The following is a 14,284-nucleotide window of genomic DNA, read 5'->3' as shown; positions in this document are numbered from 1 at the left end:
ACCGATTGTGAACTTCTGTTCTCTTGTTGCAGTGTTGAACATTACTTTACATTGCGTGTTAATTTTTAGACCAACCGTTCTGCTCTACCTGTCTAGCTCATTAATTATGCTTTGCAGTTCGTCCCCTGAGATTGACTAAGAGAAGCACTGCAATCAGCGAATCGCAGATTATTTAGATACTCGCGATTAACTCTTATCCCCAGCTGTCGCCGATTCAGGCGTCAGTCATCATCATCATCAGCCTGACTACACCCACTGCAGGGCAAAGGCCTCTCCCATGACTCTCCAATTAACCCTGTCCTTTGTCAGTTGCCGCCACTGTATCCCCGCTAACTTCTTAATCTCATCCGCCCACCTAACCTTCTGCCGTCCCCTGCTACGTTTGCTTTCTCTTGTCTACTCCGTTACCCTTAAGGACCAACGGTTATCTTGCCTTCGCATTACATGCCCTGCCCAAGCCCATTTCTTCCTCTTGATTTCAAGTAAGATGTCATTAACCCGCGTTTGTTCCCTCACCCACTCTGCCCTCTTCCGATCTCTTAACGTTACACCTATCATTTTCCTTTCCATAGGTCGCTGCGTTGTTCTTAACTTAAGCTCAACCCTCTTTGTTAGCCTCCACGTTTCTGCCCCATAGATGAGTACCGGTAGGATACAGCTGTTGTATACTTTTCTCTTCAGGGATATTGGTAAGCTACCATTCATGATCTTAGAGAACCTGCCATATGCGCTCCACCCCATTCTTATTCTTCTAGTTATTTCCCTCTCACGATCCGGATCTGCGGTCACTACCTGCCCTAAGTAGACATATTCTCTCACTACTTCCAGCACCTCGCTACCAATTGCGAACTGCTGTGAACCAATTGCGAAACAGGCGGTGAATAGCATTGGCGAGATCGTGCCTTCCTGCCTGACGTGCTTCCTTGTTGTAATTTTATTGCTGACTTTATGGAGGACTACGATAGCTGTGCAGTTACTATGGATGTTTTTCAGTATATTACAGTATATTCCAGTATATTACATCAGCGCCTTCTGAAGTACACTGGTTTACAAACTTACATATGATGTAGCTGCGCATCTATGGCACGCAATGAGGCACTATATGTGCGCAGCTCTAAAACCCCACGCCGTAGAAATATAAGCGATGTGGCTTTGCTTTGAAAATGTTGAGTCTAAAATAACGCCCCAATAGTCAGCAGTTTTGTCGAACTCGAGTGCCGCACATTGCATTTTGGATTCATCAGAAACTAATGCATAGTAGATTTGTTTTGTCGCGATTGACAAATACGTGATGTGTCTCTGACACCAACACATTAATTCTTTATTTATTTATTTACACAGTAATGCTAGCCTTTAGGTGAGGCTGTAAGCAGGAGTGGGAGATAAGAAAAAAAAACATATTGTGACATGCGTAAAACAAATGAAGGCATAACAAGCTGCCTTCAGAACCAACGAGACGCACTCACGAGCAAAAACAAATGTCGAACTGTTGTGCGCAAAAACACACAAAGCAGTCGCAAGAACTCTCCGTAATCGATAGTTACAACTGTAGAGTTTTCATAAATGCTTCAGTAGAAGGCCATTGGAAAGAATTTTTTGGAAAGAAGGAGTTAGCAAAGGTTTCAGAGGGACAGGAATAATGTTCCAAGTTTTTAGATATGATGCGATCGTGTGGTTCGTCGGTGCACAGGCTCTATGTACTCGAGTTTCCGGATACCTAGTTTATCATGAAACAGCAAGTGCATGTATTTTAATCGGTCATACTGACGCCGTTTTTGTAGACTGTCCAAACCTTCCTTTTTTACAAGACCACTAGCGGAAGTACGCAAACTACATGATCGGTATACAAGCCTAGATGCTTTCTTTTGCACAGATTCCAGCTTGTCTATGTTGCCACTAGTGTGCGGGTCCCAAACAATTGATCCATATTCTATTACTGGTCGAACTAAGGCTTGGTCCGCTATTAGTTTCACTTCGTTTGTACATTGCCGCAGAGTTCTTAAATAACCGAATTTCCCCTTGACCCTCTTCACAATATCCGATATATGTTCATCCCACCTTAGATCCGATGTTATGGTTATGCCTAGGTATTTGTAGTTGTTTACCATTGCGAGAGTGCTGCTGCCTATCAGTATAAGGCTTAAGGCAGTCTGCTGCGTGTTCAAGAATGCGATGGGCTTCACCTACCGCAAAATCATCAGCAACTGAATTACATGACATTTTCAGTTCAGTTTCTAAGGCTATTCTCATACCAGTTGGATAGCAAAACGTCGAAGGAACAGTCATGTGGTAACCACATTTAGTTTAACTTCACTATCATTTATTGTTCCCTAAAGGTCCCGTTAGAACATTACGTAAGGGGGGTACAGGGTTGTCAAGCAGTCATACGCACAAAAGCAGTCATGACGCGAAAATAATAATAAAATGTATATAAACGCGAAGTATTGAAGAAATGTACAGAGTAGCCGAGCTGACCTGGAGAGAGACCGTGGAAGACGCCTTCGTTGTCGACCCCTGGCGGCAGAAGTGCCGTGAGGTTGCAGACACGCGAGCGGACGATGGCGAGGATGCATGGGGAGCAGTTTCAGGTGCCGCCAGTAACTTTCCACACCAAACTTAAACGGCCACTGCAGTGGGAAAGAAGTTTTTCAGAGTCCGACGCGACGCGGCGATTGATCCGGGTTCGTAGGCGACTTCACGTTGTCGTGGATCGTACGCGGTTTTTTTGGGCGCTGGAGAGGCTCAAAGCCGACGGTGTGCTTTTCTGGCCCGCCTGGGTGGCCTGAGCGATGGCGTCACGGGTGTAAGCGGCGGTGCGGACTGGGGAAGACGGTAGGCGAGTGCCTATATTTATTTTATCTATTTACAATTACTGCTGCCACGGAGGGGAGACATAGCAGGAGTGGGTACATATCGTAAAAACAAATAACAGCAGTAACCTAGAAATAATGCACAAATATGCACAAACAGTTTAACAGGTCACAAGGTTAGGCAGTTGAACAACGAACTGAAGACACAAAACTACGCAGGAAACAGGACACAGAAAAGAAGCAGACAGGACGAGCGTAGACTAACAACTGATTTATTGGTCGAAAACAACCTTCCTTCAAAAGCAACGCATGCGCAACCAAATTTAACGCCCAAAGCAAAAGTACACAATCTTATCTACCTAAAAAGTCAAGTTCCTTCTTATACAAGTGAATTGAAGCCTCGCTAACACATTTTTCCGCACCGTATCTAGCAATTTGCCAGGCTTCAAAGATCTCGCGTGCCTTCTTGTCCTTCGCGCAGCCTATAATCTTCATGATGAAAAAACAGCGCAAGGAACGGGACGAAAACACGAAGGAAGAAGACACAGACACGGGCGCTGTGTCATCATGTGTTTTTCATCATGGATTACCAACTAGCCCGGCATCTTGCACTTCTATAATCTTCGTTTGCTTGAAAAGCAGCGTACAAAATACTTGTTTCTTCTTGTCATTGATCTTACAAGACTGGCAGTGCCTTGCTAAATGCTGCCCACCGTGCTGGCTCAAAGAGTTATTATGCTCCTGAAGGCGTTTATTAATGCAGCGCCCCGTCTGCCCTACATATACGGAACCACAGCTGAATGGGATCTCGTAGATAACTCCCATCTTACAGCCTACAAACTTAGGTCTGTGGTTGACTCCGCACCCTACTTTCTTTTGCAGGTTATTGTTAGTTAAGCGGCATAAACGAGACAGTTTACATGGGGCGGAAAAGAACACGTTAACACCAAATTTCGCTCCCACCTTCTTCAAACCGTGCGAAGTCTTGTGCACATAAGGAAGGACTTCAAATTTCTTACTCTCGCTTTCAGTGAGTTCTTGTTGGTTTTGCTTCAACCGTAGGGTTTTCAGCAAAGATTCTGCAACAGCTTTCAGAAGAGGAGGAGGAAAACCCGCAGAGTAAAGCCGGTCTACTTGACTGGAAAAACTACATTTCACCATGTGTGGGCATGACTTGACAAGCGAAGATCTTAAACATGAGGTTGCGATTCCCCTTTTTACGAGCTTTGAGTGGCAGGAATCATAAGGTAGAAGAGCCTTCTTAGATCTTGGTAAATAGGCCCAGCATAGATGGCCCCCTGTATGAAAAAACAATTTTAAGTCTAAAAACTGTAAAGAAGAGCTTTCCGGGAGCTCAAAAGTAAAATTCAGATTAGTGGCTGTAGATTTGAAGGTCGCTAAAATTTCATTCACATACATTTGTAGGCTATCGTCAGGGTTAATATTCAAAAGGATTAGGAAATCGTCAACGTATCTGACCACATGCGTGATCCGGTCATCAGTGAGAACGCACGAAAGTTCAGTGTCAATTTGAGCTAAAAATATCTCAGTTAAAATAGACGCCACGCTCGAACCTATACAGATACCTCGCCGTTGTACATAAAACTTGTCCTTAAAAGTTACAATGGTAGAAGAAAGAGTTTCAGCAAATAAAGAAAACCATCGATTGAAATGCCGCAAGTATTCTGGAAGGACACTACTCCCGAACGTTCGATGCAGTTGCAGACCGCCAGGAACAACTTGTCGTGGGGCACTGAATAGAACATTTCTTCAATGTCTATTGAGAAACCTGAGTTGATACTTGACGAGTTCTCACTAAACATTTTCACCAGGCTATCAGAGCTACTGATCTTGTACGGATCTTCAGGTGTCAGGCTCTTTAGGTGTCGCTGCAGGTACCTGCTGACAATTACTTGCCAAGTACCTCTTTCCGTCACGATGGCTCGAAAAGGACACTCCGGTTTGTGGCTCTTTGCACTGAAGAATACCGTGAGAACATGGACCTTGTTCTTGTCGACTTCATTCTTCAGGCGTTCAAGTTTCAAGTTCCTGAGAAGGGCTACCGCCTTGGCCTTGGCTTCGTTTGGCTTTTGAGTCGAAGGACGGAAGTTTTTCTTTAAAGCTAATGAGGCCTTCTCACCAAATAGCTTCTCAGGCAAGACCACAAAGCCGCCTTCCTTATCAGCCTGCATTAAAGCAAGTCCGGAGTCATTAAGGCAACCGGCTACTCTCCTCAACAGGCAAGTGCCGTCCTTTTTCTCTTCGTAACCATTCCGCACAGAGTCAATGCCTTCCAATAAACAGTGTCCTTTCTCTTCACCCTGCACCTTCTCTGCTATCTTGTGAGCCGAAGCGAGAAGCTCGTGCTTCTTGAGCGGCACTTCAAGGTAAAACTTCGGACCCCTACTCAGAACCTTTTCTACTTCGGGTGGGATCACAGCCCCTCCAAGAGCAACAACAGGAACCACACCAACCTGCTTTTTGGGCGCTGTAGGTAGGCTCAGCCTAGTTTTGTTCCAAAGGAATTCGGTGCTTGCCTCAGCCAGCCTCTTGTAGTCCATCAGTAGCCTGAAGCCAGCAGGTCCCGTACCCTTCCAACTGAAGCACACAAGTTGTAGCCAGTCCATCAACAGGCGAACATGCCTCCAATATTCGCTTCTTAGAATCTTCGCCATCCGCTTCCAATGACCTTCTGAGCAGCCCAGAAACCCGAAAAGATTTGAAACACCGGGTGGACACACGTTCTACCTTAGGCAGAAGCCCAAGACCCTTGCTTCGTTCGTCGTAGCAGCGATGAAGGTGGTGCACAAAGCGCATTGCTCTTCGAAAGAACGTTGACATAAAACAGAGCCCCATGTAGAAGAAATGAATTCTAGAAGTGTGTGATGAGAGGCTAGTTGGTAAGACATACTGAAGACACAAAACTACGCAGGAAACAGGACACAGAAAAGAAGCAGACAGGACGAGCGTAGACTAACAACTGACCTACAGCTTTTGAAGGAAGGTTGTTTTCGACCAATAAATCAGTTGTTAGTCTACGCTCGTCCTGTCTGCTTCTTTTCTGTGTCCTGTTTCCTGCGTAGTTTTGTGTCTTCAGTATGTCTTACCAACTAGCCTCTCATCACACACTTCTTGAACAACGAAGTCTTCAAATGGCAATGAGTGAAGTGACATTTCAGCAGTTAGTGGGGAAAAGAGGAAATGTAAAACAATCTATACGTGGCCTTAAAGTAGTAGAACGGCAGATTGGGCGAGTTTGGTGTTCCATGGTGACAAGTACATTTACTGTTTAATGGATGGATGGACAATGTTTAATGGATGGTTCTGACGGTTCGCACGCGTGCTAGAAGGTGTAAAAGAGAAGGGTGACTGGATGCTAGATGACCTGTGAACGATCTTCGTGCCTGAAGTGTTCAGTCATCTGTCATCTGAAATGTTCAGTGAGTCAGCCTATCTAGTGTCCGGAACGCACTCAACGGTACAGACGCTAGGCCTCACATAGTTTCCCGATACGGCAGAGCTTTCGCACTTTAACCAGGTTCAACAGTAGATAAACCGCAGCTAATTTTATTGCGAAAGCAATACTACTCGCACTTTCAAGCCTTCGCGTGACCCGGCCGCAGTTACGTTTGACCTTTAGCGGAGTGAATATGGGCGACGAACTCGATCCTTCGGATAGCCCGGCTGCAGTTACGCCGCGCCGCGCACCTGTAGCGCTACTGCCGCTGTGACGTCATACCAGCTGTAGTAAGGTGGAAAGTTAAAACACTGCAGCTGCAGCTGTAGGCTATGGGCGACCAACTCGCTCCTTCAGAGAGCCCGGCTGCAGTTACTGTGTGTTTGCCGCGCTGCGCACCTGTGGCTCTACTGCCGCTGTGACGTCATATCAGCTGTAGATTGTTTTCTTTCTCTCAGTCGCAACAACATCAAAAACAAAATATAAAAAAAATTATCGAAGACGCTTTGAGTCGTCGCGCAGCGCCGGCCGGTAGCCACGCGTGACCTGTAGACGCGGCGCACTGCGTTCCTTCAGTTGGAGGCGCTGCGCTTATTAAGGCGAAAGCCTTTAATGGCTCATACTGTCGTTACCAAGACTTGTTAGCAAATTTGTCCGCGTTTCAGATTGGTCGAAATGGTCGTGACGTCACTGCGCGCGAATTTTGACGGGTGTGCACCGAGATATGCGAGAAAGTTACTGCGCAATTTCCTTTCCTCAAATACAATTTTCGACCGGTGTCACCAAAATATGTGAGTTACTTCGTAATTTCTTTTCCTCAAATACAATTTTCATTTTCTTCATTACGGCCCCTCTTTCCTTTTCTTCTTTCACTCCACTTCCTCCCTTCCTGTACATTACTCCGCGCACAGAGTTCTCCGGCGCCGCAGAAGTTCGCGCAGCATTCTTGAAGAAGAACGAAGACATGGAAATTTTGGATGCCAGACCTTTGGGCAAGTCAAAGGCGATTCAGATCACGTTCGTGGGGAAGCGCGTTCCCCGGCAAGTTATTTATTGGAACTGTCTGTACGCTGTGATCCCGTATAGAGAGCTAGTCGAGACCTGCTACAACTGCAGACGAGTGGGACATCGGGCGGGCGTTTGCTATCGTCCGAAGACTTATCTGTGTCGCCGTTGCGGGAAAGAACATCCTGAACCACCGGACGGAGAGTCGCTGACCTGCGCGCCGGTCTGCATCGTGTGCCTTGGGGCGCACAGCACGGGAAGTCGGAACTGCAAGTTTAGCCTAGCCCGTCAGCAGCCGACGGGTCTGCAGCAGAGCAACGAGGGCAAGAGCCAAACTGGCAAGGAGGAGCGGCGTTCGAGGCCCAGGAAGCGGTCATCTAGCGGTGCGAGAGGCGATAGCAAGAGCAGGGACCGGTCAGCTTCCTTCCCGCCACTGCCCGGACCCGAGCCTGGCAAAGGAGGAGGGCAAGGTTCCGGTCATGAAAGAAGTCCAAGTGACACGAGGAAAAAGGAGAGCTGGCCCAACGCGGGCTCCCAAAATGAGCTTGCTCGAGAGAAGGAGCTACAAACGCAGGTGCTGAAGCAAGCCGAAACTATCAAAAAGATGGAAGCTAGGATGGCAGAGATGGAACGCGCGCTTAAAACCGGCAGAGAAGAAAGGGTACAGACGCCGTTGGCCCAGGCCCCACAGCAAGCGGCGCAGGCGAACGCTTCTAGCGTGGGCGATAACACAGCTATGGAAGTAGAGAAAGTGGAGAATCGGGGGACGGTCAAAAGGCCACCGCCGGCAGAGGAGGGAGCTCTTGCTAAGAAAGTAGCAGAAACTTCGGCGGCGGACACGCCGCAGCACGTAGTTAGTCACCAGTCTTAGGAGGGACATGCTTACCCTTGTGGAGAGAGTAGGAAAACTGGAAGAAAGACAGGATAGGTTGGAAGGTCGGGTCGACAGGATCGAAGCTAGACTAGACAACATTGAGGAGCGTCTTGACGGCTTCACCAATGACTTGCGGGGTTTCCAGACCCAGATAATGGGCATGTTTAAACAGCTAGGTGCTAGAGGTTAGATTGCCTCCCGTAGTCGGCCAAGAGCCGGTTAGTCAACCTAGTGCCTTACCATGGCCCCTCGCCAGCAAAATGAGGTTTGGCAGTGGAACTGCACGGGCTTCCGTCGCAAGCGGGGGAACCTGCAGTTGCACATAGAAAACCTGGATAGTAAGCCGCACATTATAGCTTTTCAGGAGGCTAGCGGCTCGGTCAGATTACCGGGATTTAAGACATTTACACCCCCAGAGATTGATCGAGGGGGTGTATCGAGCGTCTTCACGGCCGTGCTAGTCCATCGCAATACCACAGTGATTCAGCATACCATATATAGCAGCAGGCAGGATTACGCCCTGCTGGAGAGTTTGCCCAAAAGAAAGGACGATAAGAGTCTCTTTGTTCTTAATGTATACTCTTCTCCAAAAGAAAAGGGAGTGGGCTTGCCAGACCTCCTGATAAAGATGCAACGGCTAGCGGCTAGGTCTCACTCATCGCGGTGGGAGATTTCAATGCGCCTAATCCGGACTGGGGCTACATCCGAGCCAGCTTGAAGGGAAATAAGCTTTGGCAGGTTGCCCAGGACCTGCGATGGACGATCTTGAACAAGCCGCTAGACCATACGAGGATAGGCAACAGCGTGAGCATAGTGGTAGTAGTAAAAAACTTTTATTCGACCATAATTTATAGGCCAAGCATGTCGACCACCTGGGCGACCAGAAGCCGCTGTTCTTCCCCTTCAGCGCCAAGCCAGTCGAGCCAGGTGGTGATGGATAGAGAGGGTGGGGGGAAGGAACCCAACTGCTGAGCAGACGGGCAATAGAAGAGGCAATGGGCCAGGTCCGCATAGATACAGGGGCAGTTGGGACAGGAAGGGTCCGATCGATAGCGATAGAGAAAGAGGCGGGACGAGGTGATAACTGCATTCATTTGGATGTGCCGAAGAAGGCGAGACTTCGGCACCGTGAGTGATGGATGAGGGGGAGGGTAAAGGCGTTTGTCAAGGCGGAGCTCAAGGTTGACCTCTTTTATGGTGCGGCGAAGAGTGAGTCTCTCCCACCGTCATCCGAGGGTTTGGGCCAGGGGATCAACGGTGCCCGGAAAAGTGTGTCGCGGGCGAGCTAATGGGCCAGCTCATTGCCGTCCGTCCCTGAATGCCCAGGGACCCAGCGGAGGAAAACGATGGAAGGCTGCAGTGCGGAGACCGCTCGTTCGACCTCTTGTTGGAGACAAGGGGTCAGGGTGCGTTTCTGTATGTGGTGTATAGCGGCTTGAGAGTCTGAATAGACTGTACTCTTGGAGAGAGGGAAGGAGGGCCAATGACTGGAGGTCATGCGCAATGACGAGGACCTCGAGGGACAATGCGTCTGGAGGGTGTAGATACAACCCGCTGGTGTGGGTTTCAGGAGTAGGAAGGTGTGGATGGTACAGGGCGTAGCCGCAGGAACCTCAGGGAGCTACGAAGGAGGCATCCGTGTAGGCTACACCCTGGATATCAAAGATAGGGGAATGGTGCTGCGCGGCCGCATGGCGACGGCCGGCGTGCAGGACGGGGGACATGTTGGTCGGGAGGGGAAGGATACGAAGATTGCGAGCGGGGGTGGGAATAGGAGAGGTTAACGGGGAGATAGGAATGGGCGAGATACCCGCTTGAGTCAATAACCACTGACCCTGACGGGTAAGGGAAAGCGGGGCAAGCTGCGAGTCACGATGGAGAGTGAGAAGAGAACGAAGAGGATGGAAGAGGCCTGTGGCAAAGAGCTTAGCGGTAGAGGTAGTGATAGGGAGGTTGAGAGCTGCCCTGTAGAGGCCCACAAGGGCAGTTTCGAGAGCGTTAAGTTGAGTCTGAGTGAAGGAAGCGTAGGGTGCAAAGTACAAGACCTTGTTGAAGTCTCCACGAAGCTCATGCGTGCCGAGTTTCCCACGCGTGAGCATAGGCACCTTTCCAGACCTCCCATTTGTGAGTGGTATCAGGGATGCAAAGTGGGTAAACACAGGACAGCCACTGGGAAGTGATAACTATATCCTTTCCACGATATTTAGTGCTGGACACGGGAAAGGAACTCGAGTGACGGACTGGGACCGATTTCGGAAATTAAGGAATGACACAGTGAACGGGGAAATCGAGGATTTAGGAGCCTGGGTTAAGACACTCAAGCAGGCCGTGAAGAGTACCACAGAAGAGGTTTCGACAGAGGAGGAGGAGGGCTTTACAGCTGACTCTAGACTGTTACACATGTGGGAAGCACATGCGAGTCTCCTTCCGAGGTGGAGGAAACAAAGGCATAATGGTGTCCTCCGTAGGAAGATGGCCAAGCTAGAACGAGAACTCGAAACCTACTCATTGGAGTTGCAGTGCAAACAGTGGGGGCAGATTTGTGACCGGATGAATGGGAAATTGGGATGCAAAAAAACATGGCAATTGTTGAGGCACCTAATTTTAGACCCGGCGGCAACCAAATCTGCGCAGAAGGGGCAAATGACTAGGTTAGTGCATCGGTATCAAGGAACGATGTGGGAATTTACACACGAACTCCGAAGTCATTACATAAACGGAGAGGCGGGCGTTTGCTTGCCGGATTACTCGGGAGACGAAAACCCTGAATTAGATGCAGAGTTTAGAATCCCGAACACTACAACAACACCTTGAGATTTTGGGTCGATTAGCGTAAACTGAACAACTTGGCCAAAAAGGACGTTTACCCGCTCCATAGGATAGATGTTGCACTCCACAGACTACGTGATGCCAGGTTATTTTCTTCCTTAGATCTCTAAAGCGGGTACTGGCAGATAGGTGGACGAGCGAGACCGCGAGAAAACTGCTTTTGCGACGCCTGATGGTCTATAGGAATTTAAGGTGCTCCCATTTAGACTATGCTCAGCCCCGGCCACTTTCGAACGCATGATGGACACTGTCTTGTCTGGGCTGAAGTGGCAGACGTGCCTCGTATACCTGGATGATGTCATTTTCTCGCCCACCTTCAAACAACACTTGGAGCGGCTGCGCCCACTGCTCCGGCGCTCCAATGTGTGGAACTTGCGATCAAGCCTGAGAAATGCTATTTTCTTTCAGGAGCTTCGCTTCCTTGGCCATGTTGTCTGCGCGCGTGGTATTCTTCCTGATCCTGAGAAGGCCGCTGCGGTTTCCAGTTTCCCGCGTCCCAGTTTTTTGGGGCTGTGCTCTTACTATCGACGATTCGGCCAAGATTTCTCCAGACAGCGCTGACCAGAGACGACACACCCGTTTTGTGGGGAAGCGACCAAGAAGATGCTTTTGTGGAGCTCCGCCGCCGCCTGCAACGTCCACCGATTACTCGCCCATTTAGATGACGCCGCAGCAACCGACATACACACCGATGATAGCAACGTAGGCCTCAGGGCGGTCCTGGTACAGTGGCAGGATGGCGCCGAACGGGTCATCGCTTACGCAAGCCGTACACTTTCGCGCTCGGAATGCAACTATTCAACGACTGAGAAAGAATGCCTTGCGGTAGCCCGGGCCACCAGTAAGTTCCGCCCATACCTTTATGGAAGACCCTTTCGCGTTGTCAGTGATCACCACTCGTTATGCTGGCTGGCCAGCCTCATAGATCCATCTGGGCGGTTGGCGAGATGGAGCCTCCGTTTGCAGGAGTACGACGTAACGGTCGTGTACAAGTCGGGGCGAAGCACCAAGATGCGGATTGTTTATCACGCGCGCCAGTGGACCTGGCTTCCCCGGAAATCACTGAAGATTTCTCTTTCCTTGGTGCTGTTAGCGCAACCGATATGTCGCAGCTTCAAAGGGGAGACTCAGAGTTAGCGCCGCTCATCGCGTACCTGGAAGGCTGCGATGGTCCCCGCGTTCCTCGTGTTTTCCTTCGTGGGCTCCAATCTTTCACTCTGCAAAACGGCGTCCTTTACAAGCGCAGCTTTGAGAACAACATCGTGACATTTCTGCTCGTAGTCCCGTCCCAGTTGCGACCTGATATTTTGAGCGCTTGCCACGACGAACCATCTGCCGGCCACCTGGGGGTCAGTCGTACCTTAGCAAGGATTCGGCAGAGGTACTACTGGCCCAGATTACTTCCATCAGTGCGTACATACTTCAAAACCTGTCGCGAGTCGCGACTGCCAGCGCCGTAAGTCTCATCCCTTCAAACCGGCAGGATTTGTTCATCCCATAGCGCCTCCAAAGACGCCTCTCCAACAAGTGGGAATGGGCCTACTGGGCCATTTTCCGAAGTCATCCACTTAAAAGCGTTGGATTGCTGTCGCGACTGATTATTTGACGCGGTACGCTGTGACAAAGGCGCTTGCAAAGGGAACTGCTGTCGGAGTAGCTACGTTTTTTGAACACATCGTGCTACGTCATGGCGCTCCTGCGGTTATCATTTCTGAGCGTGGAGCTGCTTTCACGGCCCGCTTCACTCAGGCAGTCCTAGATCCGACCCACAGCAGCCATAAGCGTACAACAGCGTACCACCCACAGACAAATGGTTTGGTGGAACGCTTTAACAGAACCCTGGCCGACATGCTCTTCATGTATGTGGATGTGGAGCATAAAACATGGGACCATATTCTCCCATACGTAACGTTCGCTTATAATAGGGCCCTGCAGGAGACAGCGCGTGTCACGCCCTTCCAGCTTGTCTTCGGTCGTCCAGTTATTACTTCCATGGGTGCCATGTTGCCCGTCGACCCTCAGTGTGACCGAGAGCCAGATCTTGACGTCGCCGCTTTCTTTCAGCGGGCTGAAGAAGCACGTCGACTGGCCAGGCAACAATACACCGTCAACAGCACGTCGATACTGACCGCTACAATCTCAGACGGCGATTTGTTGCGTACGATCCAGACGACCATGTGTGGGGTTGGACACCAGTTCGTCGCCGTGGGTTGTCTGAAAAATTACTGCGCCGATACTTCGGACCTTACCGTGTTCTTCGTCGCATTAGCGACGTGACGTACGAAGTTTCACCGGCAACCCCAGGCCGCCCATCGCGCAGACGTCCCCATCCGGATGTTGTGCACGTCGTTCGTATGAAGCCGTACCACGACCGTCCTGCTAATTGTACTTGACGCTGAGTGCCACCGGTTCTGTGTCGTGATAACTGTCTTTAACTTTCCGTGTCTAACCCCTTTTCCCCTCTGTGAAATCGGGCCGCATCGAGGCGATGCAGAGGAGGGAGCAATGATACAGCTCCGACGTGGAGGAAGAAGTGCTTCGCCATCTCGCTTGTGACCGCTCGGCAGTCTGGAACAGTTCTTGCGTCTCTAACTGTGTGGTGTGTAATATTCGTGACAAGACTAACAATAACCAGATTACATCTGTTAGCGAATATAAATATTTGGGACTTGTGGTTGACCAAAATTTAAGTTGGAGCGCTCACATTAAGACGGTAGTCTCAGGCGCCACTCAAAGGCTCTGGGCGCTAAGACAAATTAAAACCCTGCACGTCAAAGACAGAACTAGTTGCTTACACAGCCCTCATACGTCCACTACTCGAGTATGCCGACGTTGTCTGGGACCCGCATACCAAAACAAAAATCAACGATATTGAGGGAGCGCAACGCAACGCTCTCCGGTTTATCTATAATGCCTACGGTAGGCACATGTCAGTGAGCAGTCTTCACACGCTATCGGGCCTCCCACAGCTCGAGCAGCGCCGCAAAACGCATTGGCTAAAACTACAGTACAATGTCACTTATAGCAACACCAAACTGGATTTTAATGATTACGTTCAGTGTAACACTACAAGACCTACTCGAGTTATACATACCAAAACACTTTTAATGCCTCAATGTAAAACAAATTGATATCGCCATTCTTCTTTTCCGAGATCCATTCTCGAATGGAACGGACTGCCTCCGGACGTTACTGAATCCGAATCAGTTGAAACATTTTTGCTTGCTTTTCATCCCTGCTTGTGGCAGTAGTGTATGTAATGTTCTCTTCTCGTGTGAATCATCGGCGGCGGTATCTTATCTTCTCCGG

The 14,284-nt window shown here is 49.5% G+C and overlaps 1 protein-coding gene and 1 pseudogene across 1 annotated transcript in view; both read right to left on the bottom strand.

Annotated features, from left to right (window-relative positions):
• Window positions 1-14,284, bottom strand: part of LOC149324996 (chitinase-3-like protein 1) — a 300,609-nt gene that overhangs the window by 132,160 nt on the left and 154,165 nt on the right. The gene's annotated exons all lie outside the window — the stretch shown is intronic.
• LOC149324998 (uncharacterized) lies at window positions 1,354-5,516 on the bottom strand (annotated as a pseudogene).

The sequence above is a fragment of the Amblyomma mixtum genome, chromosome 10 (genome assembly GCF_055824585.1).
Source record: "Amblyomma mixtum isolate Tamu chromosome 10, ASM5582458v1, whole genome shotgun sequence".
NCBI lineage: Eukaryota > Metazoa > Arthropoda > Arachnida > Ixodida > Ixodidae > Amblyomma > Amblyomma mixtum.
The sequence above is the reverse complement of the archived record's forward strand: the minus strand, read 5'-3'. Positions and strand labels throughout refer to the sequence as shown.